At 42.7% G+C, this 15,733-nt stretch overlaps 1 long non-coding RNA gene across 1 annotated transcript in view; it reads left to right on the plus strand.

Moving 5' to 3' along the window:
• LOC146871845 (uncharacterized) overlaps positions 1-15,733 on the plus strand; it is a 195,386-nt gene that overhangs the window by 9,653 nt on the left and 170,000 nt on the right. The window contains exons 2-3 of the long non-coding RNA XR_014959615.1: positions 1,163-1,235; positions 1,338-1,479. This is a non-coding gene — a long non-coding RNA (uncharacterized LOC146871845). The remainder of the gene's footprint in view (positions 1-1,162; positions 1,236-1,337; positions 1,480-15,733) is intronic.

The following is a 15,733-nucleotide window of genomic DNA, read 5'->3' on the forward strand; positions in this document are numbered from 1 at the left end:
ACAGGACGTTGATATTACATCTTTTCCTCAGCCTCACAGCTTGGTGTTCCGTATTCCTTAAGCAGGGTTGCACTGGTATTAAAGAAGGACAGTCTTTCGGTATAAAACAAGTTTTCTGCGTTGCACATGGAGTAACTCTTGGTCGGGGGAAGAGCCAGACCAGACGTGTCTTATCGACTTTGTGAGGTAATTTGATGTTGTAAAACTAAGAAAGGAGTTGTCAAGTCACCGGATCAGAGGAGAAAAATGCGATAAAGGCTACTTCAATAATGTACCACTGTTATGTCCACCAGTGACTGTTTCCTTATTTTGGCATAGAACCTGAATTTTCCGAGTAACCAGTGGCTTCTTGAACTTACGATATGCAAGATGAACAAAGATCATGAAACTAATATTTAGGGCTGTGTTCTCCAGGTTCAGTGCCGCAATGATGCCCTGCCTGCTGGACCGCACTCCCAGTTTGTTCCACTCAGGCCTCAGTTTTGATCTACGCAGGTTCATCAGTGCCTGACAGATGCATTTGACGTGCTCCAAATATTTAGCTTATTTCCCGTAACCCCTACACGTGAGCTCATCTGATGGGCGCCGCAAAGGGGGTGTCAGGTTTTACTCACGTTTCTGCAGGAACATCATGCAAATGATGAAAGGTCCTCAACCTCTCTTGGTCACCTATTGTACCCAACTGAGTCAAAGAACCAATAGTAACCCGGGGAAGAAGGGAGAAAACAAGGAGGAAAACAAAAGGTCCCACATCTCAACCCACTCTGGGACAGAACCAGTCAGTCAAGAGAAATCTTTGTTAAGAGAAAGGACAGCAAAAGAGGTAAGTATGCAGGTTATTTCTAATCCTACAATTAAGTCTTTTCTATGTATGTTTATATCTACCTGAATAATTCCCTTCTTCCATGTATTCTGATGACCGGTGTAAGAGAAAGGGTGTTTAGGTCTAGAAAGGAAAAAGGTATAAGAAATAAGGTGTTCCGAGTTGAAGAGTAATGAATAAGAAAAATGTAGAAGAAAAACTGTACAGAAACCCACCTAAAAACATGTAATGCCTGGCTAGAGATGTTCCAACATAAGGTTCTCTGTGACGCTATTTCACGCACTGTATAACATCCACATTAGCTTCAGGTAGACCTAACAATATTCTTTATTTTTTCAGGAATCTACAGGACTATTAAAGATAATCTGCAGCAAGAGCAGACCTCCATAAACTAGGAGCACATGTCTCATAAGTAAAAAAATGATTCAAAATATAGTTAGTAAAGTCAGCGCAAAAGCGCTTTTACCATAAATGAATTATGCAGCTTTTTCTCTGTTTTGTATTTTTGTTTCAGGTATAAACTCCCCAGGAGACTGGAGCCTACAGCCAGTGTAACAGGGACCCAGAGTTGATACGAGAAGCCAGGAAAAGGAACGCTGGTCCAGGAAACACCGACTCGACGAAAGGATGCTGACACAGATGACTCGGAAGTGCAGGTAAGTGACCCGGAAGAGGATTACTCTTTCCCGAAGCAGGAACACGAAGCGTCTCTGCTCGGGATCAGAGACTATTTGAGTTCCATGGCTGGTTTCCATGCATGTACGCTAGCGGGAGCCTGCCATTTTTTTAGTTCGCCGGTAGTGCGAGACCGGCAAGAGTGACAGGACACCCCCCTTATAGTCCTCCCCACCGCTCTGGGTTTATCAGGATGTTTTCTGTGAAACAGACATAGTCGACGAGGGGCGTGCACATGACTGGCTGGTTCCCAGGTACGATCTTCCATACCATATTCTTTCCAATGTACCAGATACTGGAGTTTACGTCTCACCCTTCTCGAGTCAATAATAACCTTAACTTCGTATTCAGGTTGAATGTCTATTATCATGGGGGCTGGAGTGTCAAGGATAAGCATGCCAGGTTCTACAGGTTTCAGAAGAGAGACGTGAATCACTGGATGTATTATTAATGCAGCAGGGAAGTCTAATTTCATAACAACAGGATTTATAACCTTTCATATCTTGTAAGGGCCAATATACCGAGGTTTGAATTTAGAAAACCCCTTCAGGGCAAGATTCTTAGTAGATAGCCATACTTTGTTCCCTTGGGTATACATAGGCTCCACACGTCTATGGAGATCCGCCTTTCTTTGTAACTTGCCTTAGCCTTTTCTAAGTTAACTGTTGCTATCCTGTGTATTTCTTGTAGGTTCTTTACAAAGTCAAGAGCTACAGGATCAGGACAGGAAGAAGAAAGCGGGGATAGCAAGGTTCATGGGTGAAAACCATAATTACAATAGAAAGAATAGTAAGCAGTAGAGGAGTGGCAACTATTGTTGTAAGAAAATTCAGCCACCCTTACAAACTTGTCCCAGTCTGATAAGGAGTGTAGCAACTGACTTTGTATATACTGCTCAAAACACTGATTTACTCTCTCGGTCTGGCCATCTGTCTAAGGATGATGACTAGAGGACAATCTTACATCTATTTACAATAAGGCACCCATCCGTCTACAGAAATTGGATATAAATTGAGCTCCCCAATCAGATACAAGAACAGAGGGAAGGCCATGTATACGTACAATATGTTGAACAAACAGAGATGCCAATATCTTGGACGTTGGGATTGCCTTCAACGGGATAAAGTGGGCCATCTTGGTTAATAAATCGACCACAACAAGGACAGTAGCGTTTCCCTGAGCGGTCTTCGGTAAGTCCACAATAAAGTCCATAGAGACTGTATGCCAGGGGCTAGGTGGAGTGCGCAACGGAAGTAATAATCCCGTGGGGGCCTGAGGAGAAGCTTTCCCTTGTGCACACTCATGGCAAGTTTGAATGTATTTTTTGGCATCAGTCCCCATACTGGGCCACCAAAAGTGTCTTTTCAGTAGTTCCATAGTTATACCCAGGATGTCCAGAAAGAAGATGGGTGTGACACCACTCTAATGCTTGTTGCTGGAGACTATGGGTAGGAAGCACCAATCCTCCTTGGACGTAAAACAAATCCTAAATTTTAATGACATCATGAGTTTGAACGGCCTCTTCCATTTCTACAGATCCTTGCGCTTCTTTAATTGTTTTTAGGAACTCGTCTTCAGAACAAATAGCACCTATTATATGCTCCTTATCTATTATAGGAGGGGGCTCACTCTGAGGTTCTTCAACTTTGCAACGTAAACGGGACAGGGCATCTGCTTTTCTGTTTTTCTTTCTTGCCTGGAATTGTATAATGAAATCATAATCACCGAAGAACTGCATCCAATGCACTTGTCACATGGACAAAGCTCTTGCGGATTTTAGAGGCTGCAAATTGCGGTGATCTGTAAGGACCGTTATTCTATGGTTGGCTCCTAAAAGATACTGCCTCCACTCCTCAAAAACCCTTTTGATAGCTAACAGTTCTTTGTCTCCTATAGCACAATTCAACCCAGCAGGTGTTAATTTGTGTGAACAATATGCTACAGGATGAAGACATCCTGTACCTGGGTCTGCCTGAGAAAGAACCCCTTCTACTGCCATTTTTGAGGCATCAGCCTCAACCACGAAAGGACGAGAAGGATCGGAATGTCTCAGTATGGGTGCTTGTGGTGAATGCTTCCTACAATTTACAAAAAACTTCCTCGGCAGCAGGGGTCCACAGAAACTCAACCCCCTTTTTCAGGCGTTTGGAAATGGGGGAGGCTAAGTCAGAAAAGTTACTAATAAAACGCCTGTAAAAATTGGCAAAGCCAAGAAAACACTGAATGTCTCTAACATTCATTGGTGCTTGCCAACATGTGATGGCTTCTACTTTCTGTGGGTCCATTCTGATTCCTTGGAGGGGACACAATGAACCCAAGGAAGCATACATGGAAGGTATGACATTGACATTTCTTTAGCTTGCAGTATAAATGATTATCTCGCAGATGCTCGAGGACCCTCTTAACATGGATTTCATGCTCTTGTATCGACTAAGAAGAAATCCAAATATCATCAGTATAAGCAATAACAAAGAGGTCCAACATATCCTTTAGTACTTCGTTAATGAAAAACTGATAAGCTGATGGGGCATTACATAATCCAAATGGCATTACTAAATATTCGTATAGGCCAAACTTGGTACAGAAAGCTGTCTTCCACTCATCCCCATCCTTGATTCTTCCAAAATGGCAAGCTCATTGCAAATCCAACTTGGTGAAAATGTTGGCATTCTTTATTTGATCAAGGAGGGAGGATATCAGTGGTAGAGGGTACCGGTTCTTAATTGTAACATCATTGAGACCTCTATAGTCTATACAACACCTAAGAACCACTTCTCGTTTAGGTATAAAAAAGAGAGATGAGGAGGCCGGTGACATGGAAGGTCGGAAATAAAACAAATCCTAAGCATTTCATCCAAGTAATCGCGCAGATACACATTCTCTTTCTCTGTCAAAGCAGAGATCCTGCTGCAGGGTATGCAGGCACCAGGCACCAGGCAACAAATTAATTCTGCAGTCAGAGGGTCTGTGGGGTGGAAGGCTGGTGGCCTTTTCAGTATCAAAAACCTCTTTCAGGTTGTGGTAAATGACGGGCAAATCAGAGACTTTGGAACTGGTGATTACTGCTACCTTCCCTGGGCTGTTTGTATTGTGAAAAACATGTTCTTTACAATTATCAGGACTAAAAGCTAATGTAATCTCTTTCCAATCAATAAGGGGACTGTGCTGGCACAACCAAGGCAGCCCTAATATGGCAGGAAACTGAGGAGACTGAATATGATCAAATGCAATAGTCTCTTGATGTTTCTCTTCGATAACCAATGTTGAGTCACTAATAGCATGTGTAATTGGACCAGACTTAAGATTACTGCTGTCTATGGTTGTGACTTCCTCCCAGGAGGTTTTAAGCACCAGAGGAATGCTCTTACTATGTGACCAACGTAAGTCCATAAAATTACCAGTGGCACCAGAATCCACCATTATTTGAATATCCATAACCTGTTGTCCCCATATCAGGCGAGAGGATAGGAAGAAATGGCGTGGGGAAGACAAGACTGCTTCTGTCTGCAAGACAATCAACCCTTTAACTACCCCAAGTCTTTGTCTCATAAGACTTCGGGCTCACTAGTTTTCCGGAGTTTTTTTCTTCTTTAGCTTCACAGGGCATTCCCTAAGGAAATGGCCCTGCTTTCTGCAATATAAACACAATTTCTTTGTCACGCCTTCTCTGCCTTTCATTAACACTGAGGGGCCCCCTACTGCTTCCAATCTGCATAGGTTCTGGTTCTTCTATTGGTTTTTCTACATCAGGTTTTTTTCTTTATAGATAAAGACGAAGCCTGCACTTTGAATTTTGTAGCTAAGGAGGCCCAGCTCTAATCGAATCTGTGCTGGCAATTGAAGCATGAAGCACCGTTTCATAGATCTTAGTCACGTGTTGGTTTAGTGCAGTGTTGAGCTTGCCCAGGGAGATTTCAAAGCCGTAGGACAAGGTGGGGCCTATTTTAGCTCGCATAACTTACGGCATTGTTCCAGAAGTAGATTTTTTTATTTCGCAGATGGTGCTACCTACATATTTCAAGCTGCATGGACACTCTATCACATAGACAATGAATTTGCTTTTGGTGGGGATGTGCTGTGTGCTGTGTGATTTTCCATTGTTGTCTGCGTACTGTGGTGAATTCCTGCATATTTACTGCAATTTTGCATGCTTTGCAATGCATGCATTTCTAGAATCCTAGTTTCATTATCCAGTTTTTCTTTTTGGATCTGAAGTGACTTTGCACCAAGTTGTTCTTCAGATTGCGTGCCCTTCAAAAAATTATTTCAGGATGGTCTCCGATTAGATAGTTCATTGTGGGGTCTAGTTTCACCATTCCCCAGTGTTTTCTCAGAATTTGCTGTAATGTATTGGATTCTGCCAAGACTGTTGTGATAAGTCTGATTTCTCCTGTTTGCACTTTCGTCTCTCTTCTTTTTTTATAAACAAGTTGCTGGTGAAACATTGGAACAAGGAACACACAATACAACATTGCAAGATATTCAGTAAGTGGTAGACAGAGCATTTCTGTAAAGGCCACAAGCATTACAATGCGAAAAATTAAGCAATCTGCCCAAGCCATTTCCCCCACACCCTTGCATGTTTCCGAGGACAGCCACATGCTTTGAAGACCACCTGCTCCTGCTGCGCACACCAGTCAACACCCCTTCTCCACTTTGATAGAGCGGGTGGTCTAGAGGCCCTCCATTGCAAGGCGATATCGTGCTTCACCACTAGGAAGGCCATAACCAGAAAAGACCTCTCATCTCTTGTACCCCCGGAGCCCTCGAACACCCCAAGGAGAACCAATAGGGGGGGACAGGGGAACCTCCCAGGACAGAACCTCTGACAACTCTCTGGTCACCCCCGTCCAGTACTGGAGCTCAGTGTCGCAGGTCCACACCATGTGATAAAAATTGGCATTGTCAGTCTCGCATCGTGGACATGTAGAGGTGTCGTAGGCCAGCTAGGTGCAAATGATGTTGGGAGAGATAGGCAGAGTAAAGGTAATTAATTTGAATGAGACACTGTCTAGTGGAGGTGGTGAGTTCCCGTGGGGCCATCAGTGTGTCCCTCCAGTCCTCATCTTCCACCGGGTCCTAAGTTGGTCCAATGATCTGGGGGACTTGATAATGAGTGTGTGGTAATTGTGCAAAATCCTCCCGCACTTGTGCCCCATTAGAAGCTTGACTTCCATGGGGTTAAACTTCAGAAGGATATCCAATGGGAGGGAGTGGATGTAAAGGGCATGTCTGAGTTGAAGGTATTTATAGAACTGAGGGTGTTTGAGGTTGTAAGCCTGATGCTGATTGTGGAAGGACCGCATATGCATCCCCAACCATACATCCCCCAGCTGTGTGATGCCATTAAGGTCCCAGGAGCAGAAGCCGTTAAGAGACGCAGTTTCCTTTAACCAAGTGCTTTGCCAAAGCAGAGTCTGTTGTGTAAGTTTAGTCTCCCATTGCACATGTTGCAGAGCCGCCTTCCATTCAAGGAGCAACACCGGTTCACCATGGGCAACGAGAGAGAAATCGTCGCCCCATAGAGCTTGGCCTGGAGACAGTAGAAGTCTATAAAGGAGAGTTCCACCATATCGGTGGGGTCTGACCACCCCCTATTGAACCGGTGAACCAGTCATGAATAATAAGCAGGTGAGAGGATAAGTAGTAGAGATAGAAATTGGACATACCCAAGCCCCCGTCATATGGACTCCGTTGACAGTGTGCAAGGGTGATGCACAGCCGGGAACTCCACCACAAAAATGATTTTGCTGCGCTGTCAAGGGCAGAAAGCCAAGTTCGGGGTAGCTGAATTGGTAAATTCAGAAAAACATAAAGGAAGTGTGGCAGAATCAGCATGTTGTAGAGGGCGATACGGCTTAAGATGTTGAGAGGGACAGTTTTCCACCTAGTGAGGTCTGACTTAGTTTTCTGTACCAGAGGTTGGAGGTTGAGGGCCCAGGTGAGCTCAGGGTGTAAGGATATCCATATACCCAAGTACTTAAAGCTAAGCCACTGCAGGGGGATCGTCACCTGCCAGTCAAAACAGCCCCTTGTCAGTGCCAATGGAACCAACATGTACTTAGAGGGGTTAATCTACAGACCGAATGCCTGCTCGAACTGCTCAAGGAGCAGAAGATATCAGGGCCCACACACAGCTGGCTGTGCAAGGTCCAGCAGGACATCATCTGCATACAGCACAATGCGGTTCTCGTGGTCTGTACTCCAGCTGACGAAGAGGGGATCCATATGGATGAGTGTGGCAAGGGGCTCCATTGCCAGAGCTAAAAGGAGGGGAAACAGATAGCTCTGATTACCTGAACCCGGGCCATAGGATTTGCAAAGAGAGCTCATCCATGCCCTAAAATTTGGGCCCAAGACTTGCCCGGGCCAGCACAGATTGGAGATATTCCCAGTACACAGTACACCGAAGGCCTTCTCAAAATCAATAAGAAGCAGAGCTAAGTCCGTAGATAGTCGATGACGGTGGGCCAGGGCCACATGGAACCTTCGGATACAGTGTCTCATGCTCCGGAGTGACATGAAGCCCACACTGGTCCGGGTGCAGAAGGTTTTGTGATCACGCGCCTAAGCCGGTTCGCCAGGATCGCCCCACAAATATGTTAACTTCGCAGTCAAGGAGCGATATCGGGTGGTATTCCACACACGAGGTGGAGGGGGGTTGCGTCTTAGTTGTCACCACTATGGTTGCTGAATCCACCTCAGCTGGAAAGGACCCAACTTGACCAACCACTTGGTAGGTCTGCAAAAGGTAGGGGGGTGAGAGTTTCCCAGAATGCATTATAGTACTCCATGGGGAACCCATCGAGGCCCGGAGTTTTGCCCGGAGCCATACCGGACACCCCCCCTCCAATTTCTTCCACTGTAAGGGGCTCATCTATTGCACGGGCCTCAGTGGGGGATAGGCAGGGAAGCGGAAGTGAGTCAAGGAAGGCCTGCACTGCCATCATGCCCCTGGCTACGGGTTTAGCATCGTCAAGAATCTGTTGCAGTGAAGCATAATTGAGTCAGTCAGTAAGAAGAGAAAGGTTAAATACTTTCTGATTAGGCATTATCTTTAGTGGAAAAGATGGTTTCCTTGCAGCAAGCTGTGGATTCAAACTCTTTTAAAACATATGCAAAATATGCACTGCGAGAATTCCAAGATGGCTGCCGAAAACCGCAATGTTGATTTTACGCGGTCTAGTGGTTCGAGCCAATCTCAGTCAAGGTGCGCACGAGGGTTGAATGCGGCACACTTCAACTGAAAAGCTTGAGGAGAGCAGTGGCGTCTCTTCAATGAGCCACCGCATTTGAGGAGAATTGAAATGTGAACTGGAAATAATTTGTTTCTTGTGAACTATAGAAGTAATTTCTCGGCCAGTGAAGTTAGCAGTCCGTGAGTAGTGTCTTCTGACACAAAACTGAACTTGGTGCGAAAAGCTTTTCTTGTATGTGAATACAGTGGTAGTGAGAAGTGTCTCCCGACATATTCCAGAACTCTGTGTATGAAGCGTATCTTGCAGCCAATCCAGTAATTGACTGAAAGTGATTACAGCGACTCCTAACTAGGAGGTTGAGAAAGATATATTGTGAATAATATGTTGTGAAGCAAAGAGAAAAACAAGAGTATAATTAACAACTATTGAAATAACTCAAACTCTATTAAAAAGTTATTCTTAATTGAACTGTCAAGTTTTATATATATATATATATATTCACTGAAAAAAAATGGTTTCAGAGACGTTATAGTTAGAAATTACCATTTAAAAAACCTTAGAAATTCACTGAAAAAAACACAAGTTTCAGGGACATTATAGTTAGTTGGACATTTTACTCGTACAAAACCAGAGAAATTTGGCCGTTATAGTTAGTTCAGCCAACTATAACTCGCGCCCCCGCAATGCACTGCTGATGACGTCACATATTACATCATTCATGACATGGTCAGTGACATCACTGATGACATCACTGAAGACATCTCAAATGACATCACTGATGACATCATCCACGTGATAATCTGATGCACCTCCTCATACCCTAATAGAACCTTTTTTAAACCTCTCTAAAATACAGACTACCATTTTTGAAACTATAGACACACCAATACCATTTAGTACATACCCACTCACTAATTCCTAGGTCTACACACACATCCACTCATTCACCCATACAGTCACTCATACTTGCAGTCAACCATCAATATGGCATTATCATATGCACTCATATATCTATACAGACACTCACACACCGCCACTTATCCATAGAGTTACTCACACACCTAGTCAGTCATGCAAAAAATCAACCACACTCCCATTTACTCACCTATATAGTTATACACATGCCACCTCACTTATTCAAACATATATTAACACTCTTATACAATAACCAATACAAGCACACACTGATCCATACAGCCACTCTCACAATCACTCAGTCTCACATATAGTCATTTATACACTCCAACACTCACATATACTGCCTTTCACATATGCAGTTACTCACACATGTACCACTGAGGCATCCATTCAATCACCAACACACCCATACACACACTCACCCACCCATACAGCCCTTCACAGATGCACTATTTAACCCATACACCCAGTGAATCATCCACTCACACATCTATGCACAGAGTCACCCCCCCCACCCACACAGACACTCAGGCACCCATACAGATACTCAGACAACCAATCAATAACCCATATAGATCCTCATTAAACTACTCACCAACCCATGCAACCGCTTACACACCAACTGACAAACTAAACTGTGTGAATGTCTGTATCAGTCACTAACCGATGCATTCAGTAAGACACATTTAACACCTATTAAATCATCCATCCAGACACTTATACACCCATTCATTCTTCAATACACCTTGGCATATATATATAAAACATATTTAAACTTTATAGAAACACACAGTCACTGGATGATGTCATCAGTGATGTCACTGACCATGTCATGAATGATGTAATATGTGACGTCATCAGCAGTGCATTGCGGGGGCACGAGTTATAGTTAGCTGAACTAACTATAACGGCTAAATTTCTCTGGTTTTGTATGAGGGAAATGTCCAACTAACTAAATGCTAATTTCTAACTATAACGTCTCTGAAACCAATGTTTTTTCCAGTGAATTTCAAACCTATGTTTTTTTCAGTGAAAAAAAAAAATAAAAATAAAAAATATATATATATATATATTACCTACTGGCGGTCGCCAGTAGGTAGTTATAGTTAGGACCCCTTTTCCATAGGAAATCCGCAACATTCTATTTTGAATAACTTTGGCGCCGGTCGACGAATCCTCGCGAATTTCTCAAAATAGGCTACGCTCCGCTCCTACCCTGAAAGTCTCGGGGGGATTCGTCAAGCGGGGGCTGAGATAAAAGGGGGGTCCCAAAACGCGTTTTTCCCATGCATTTTTCCATAGGACCTTTAGACAGGGCTACAGCCCGAACGGCTGAACAGAATTACTAGAAATTTGGCAGAGAGGTAGTCCTCAGGTCAAGGAAGTGCCTTTTGTAGGTTTGGTGTAAATCTGTTCAGTAGATTCTGAGAAAATAGCCTTTAAATCAATATATATATCTGAGCCAGCTTACGGTACGCTTACCGTAAGCTTACCGTACGCGTACGGTGGCGTGCGCGAGCGCGATTCTAATTGGCTGTTACATCTAAGTAAACATTCGAATCGGTCGAAACCAGGAAGCGGCGGCCGCCATTTTCTCTCTCGCACTCTGAGGGGGGGGCTGTAAACAAAGGCAAAAAACATATAAAGGGGCTGTTTAGACAGCGCCCATGCACATAGCCATGTTAGTTGAGTCCTCAAAGATCCCCCAAGGCCAAAAACGGTAAATTTTTTTTTTTGAAAATTTCGCCGATTACGCTTACGGTGCGCTTACGCTAAAAATGTTAATTAAAAAAAAAAAACACTCTCTGTGCATGCCATATTATTGTCATCACTTGCAAATTAAATTTAACAGATTACCTATCACAAGGAAGCGCATAATATGTCGTCCAGGTGCGCACGGTGCGTAACGTGGGCACGCGGTGCGCGTAGCGCACTGCGTGCCCACCTTGCGTGTACGGCACAAACTGCGTAAAGTGGGCGCGCGGTGCGCGAAGCGCACCGCGTGCTCACTGTGCGCGCACGGTGCGTGAAGCGCACCGTGCGCGCACGGAACGAACTGCGTTAAGTGGGCGTGCACGCCACGAATGGCGTAAAGTAACGTAGCATTTAAAAAACCGTACAAATTCACTGAAAAAACCATAGGTTTCACACACGTTATAGTTAGGAATTAGCATTTAAAAAACCTTGCAAATTCACTGAAAAAACCATAGGTTTCAGACATGTTATAGTTAGCGGAAATTTTACTGATAAAAAACCAATGAAATTCCCCCGTTATAGTTAGTGCAGGCAACTATAACTCACGCGACCGCAATCTTCTGCTGATGACATATGTGTCTTTATGAAAAAAAAATATTTTTTATATATGTATAGCTAAAAATTTATGGAAGAAGACATGGGCAAATAAGTGTCTAAATACAGTATTAGCATCAGCAGAGGATTGCGGTCGCGTGAGTTATAGTTGCCTGCACTAACTATAACGGGGGAATTTCATTGGTTTTTTATCAGTAAAGTTTCCGCTAACTATAACATGTCTGAAACCTATGGTTTTTTCAGTGAATTTTATATATATATATATATATATATATATATTATCTACTGGCGGTCGCCAGTAGATAGTTATAGTTAGGATCGTGTTTCCATTGGAAATCTCAAAATTCTATTTTGAATAACTTTGGCGCCGGTTGACGAATCCTCGCGAAATTTTCAAAACTAATGGGGCGCTCCGCTCAGCTCCTACCCTGAAAGTCTCGGGGTGATTCGTCAAGGGGGGGGCCGAGAAAAAATGGGGGGTCCCAAAACGCGTTTTCCCCATGCATTTTTCCATAGGACATTTAGTCGAAGGTACAGCCCGAACGGCTGAACAGAATTACTTGAAATTCGGCAGAGAGGTAGTCCTCAGGTCAGGGAAGTGCCTTTAGCAGGTCTGGTGTCAATCTGTTCAGTATTTCCTGAGAAAATAGCATTTAAAAGCATATAAATATCTATACGCGCGCACCGTGCGCGCACAGTGCGCTCACGGTGCCGTGCGCGAGCGAAATTCTGATTGGTTGATAGATGTCAGTAAACATTCGAATCGGTCGAAACCAGGAAGTGTCGGCCGCCATTTTGTCTGTTGCACTGAAAAGTAAAGGTGGAAAAAAGGTGGAAAACGTGAAAAGGGGGCAGGGAAGAGAGTTCCTGACCCCCTAGCCTTTGACAGGGGGTCACAGAAGGACCCCCAAGGGTGAAAAAAAACATTTTATAATTTTTGTTACAAATCGCGGGGTGCGCGCACGGTGCGCGCACGGTGCGCGCACGGTGAAAAACCTTGAAAAAAAAAAAATTAATAAATACATAACTTAGCATTTAAAAAACCGTACAAATTCACTTAAAAAACCATAGGTTTCACACACGTTATAGTTAGGAATTAGCATTTAAAAAACCTTGCAAATTCACTTAAAAAACCATAGGTTTCACACATGTTATAGTTAGCTGGACATTTCACTCGTAAAAAAACAATGAAATTCCCCCGTTATAGTTAGTTCAGATAACTATAACTCGCGCGACCGCCACTCTATCACAAGGACGATGTCTTCAGTGATGTCATGAGTGATGCCACTGACCATGTCATGAGTGATGTAATATGTGACGTCATGAGCAGTGGATTGCGGGCGCGCGAGTTATAGTTATCTGAACTAACTATAATGGGGGAATTTCATTGGTTTTTTACGAGTGAAATGTCCAGATAACTATAACATGTGTGAAACCTATGGTTTTTTAAGTGAATATATATATATGTATATATATATATATATGTATATGAAATTGATAATACTGTAATTAATTTGTCTGAAATCACGCTCACTTTGGCAGAGAAGCAATTATTGGCCCTAGGACTGTCATATTGCCCCACTAATTGTTTTAAATATACACAAACAAGAGTGGATGTGTTTAAATTTATTCGAAAGCTAAAATTAAGAAAGCATTTCCAACTTAAGAATGCAGTGGATATTGCATCTCAAAGTAGATCCATATCAGGAGCTGGTTCTAATCTGCAAGCAGCGGATGTTGGCACTTTGTTGGCGATGCAATCTTTGGCTGATTCGGGTGATATTCCAGATGAACTAACACAGGTGAACTTACACGCAGCAGGTATTACCTGTAACACACCAAGTACTAGTCTATTTAGACCCCCTTCTACTTTCATCCCAATGATGCCGAGGGATGCGATTGATGTTTTTAGTGATTGCGTAGTTAATGAATTGAAGCAACTTAATAGCACTGTCATGCAACAACAAAAAAGGCAGCGCAAATTTTCTGAAATGCAATACACTAAATTAATCCGTAAACTACAAGAACATACGGAGGTTATAATTAACAAAGCTGACAAGGGAGGGAATATTGTTTTATGGCCAAGAACTTTGTATATGGAGGAAGCTTGGTCACATCTCAATGATGTTGATTGTTACAGGAGAGCCAATTTTCAGGAACTAAGGAAAAATAAGGAATTTGTTTTTGGCGAACTGGCTCAGTGGAAGCGTGTTGGCTTATTATCCAAAGATGAATATAACTTTTTTTAAAAATGATCATCTAATGACTCCTTTTTTATACTTTATTCCAAAAGTACATAAGAAGGTGGTACCAGTCCCTGGCAGACCAATTATTTCCTCACGCAACAGCCTTTTAGAGGCAATGTCAAAATATGTGGACCATTATCTACATGAGTTTGTGGAGGAATTGCCATCTTTTATAAGGGACACTGGTCATTTTCTAACCAAACTAAGAAAAGTAAAATGGGAAGAGGATTGTCTTTTAATAGCAATGGACATTAGTTCTTTGTACACTAGTATCCACCACAGTTTCGGGATTAATGCTATTCGCTATTATTTGGATAAAAGAAATATTGCTATGTATGAACATAACAAAATGTTGGTCAAAATGATAGGGATTTGTTTGACTCACAATTTTTTCTTATTTAATGAGGAAGTGTTTCAGCAATTACGCGGAGTGGCGATGGGGGCATGTTTCTCCCCTAGTTACGCGTGTTTACACGTGGGCTGGTGGGAGGAACATGTCCTCTGAACTACTCATCAATATATTTATGACCAACATGTGCTTCACTGGTGGAGGTTCATAGATGATGTGTGTATTATCTGGAAAGGTTCTATTGAAACAGCCCAAAAGTTTGTGAATGATCTAAATTTTAATGCTCTTAATCTCACTTTTACATCGGAGATTAGTGACAGTAGGATACAGTTTCTGGATGTTGAAATTTTTGTCGAGGACAACATGATTCATACCAAATTGCATAGAAAAACAACAGCTGGTAACTCAGTACTACATGCGACTAGTTCACACCCTCAACATCTTATACGAAGCATCCCCTATGGGGAATTCTTGCGAATTAAGCGCATTTGTAGTCATGAAGGGGACCTTCAACAATGTCAAGCAGAAGCTTTTGAAAGGTTCTTGAATAGAGGGTATAAAGCTTCAGATTTGACAATAGCTCGTGACAAAGCCAATAAAGTGAATGATGTGAATGTTTTACCTGATATGTCAAGTTCATCCAGACAGTTGTATGAAAGTTCGGACAGTCTGGTGGTCCAGGCGGTTGACAGTATAAGGTTAATTACAAGTTTTTGTCGACAGGAGAGACAAGTCCGGAAGATTTTATATAAGAATTGGCCAATTATTCTTTCGGATTTAACTTTGTCTCGAATTATGCCTAAACTACCTAGCCTTACTTTTAGGAGGGCACCCTCAATGAGGGATGCTTTGGTACGAAACAGCCCTGAAATTATAACGTCTAACAGTTGGCTGTCGGCAAGATCAGGTTTCTCAAGGTGTAGTTCATGTCGAGCTTGTAAATTTGGAAAAAATGTTTCACAATATGTCACAGCTTTTAGCCCAGAACCAGTTAAAATGCAAGGTCACTACACTTGTAGAACAGATTTCGCTATTTACGTCCTAGAATGTACCTGTCACTTACTTTATGTGGGCAGTACAAAATTACAGGTGTTCAACAGAATATTACAACATCTGAGAGCGATTGTGAATTCTGATCCCAATTATCCTGTGGCGCGGCATTTCAAACTGGTACATAATAACAATTTGAATGATCTTAGTTATTATGTTATCA

This window comes from Triturus cristatus, chromosome 1_1, assembly GCF_964204655.1.
Source record: "Triturus cristatus chromosome 1_1, aTriCri1.1, whole genome shotgun sequence".
NCBI classification, from domain to species: Eukaryota; Metazoa; Chordata; class Amphibia; order Caudata; family Salamandridae; genus Triturus; species Triturus cristatus.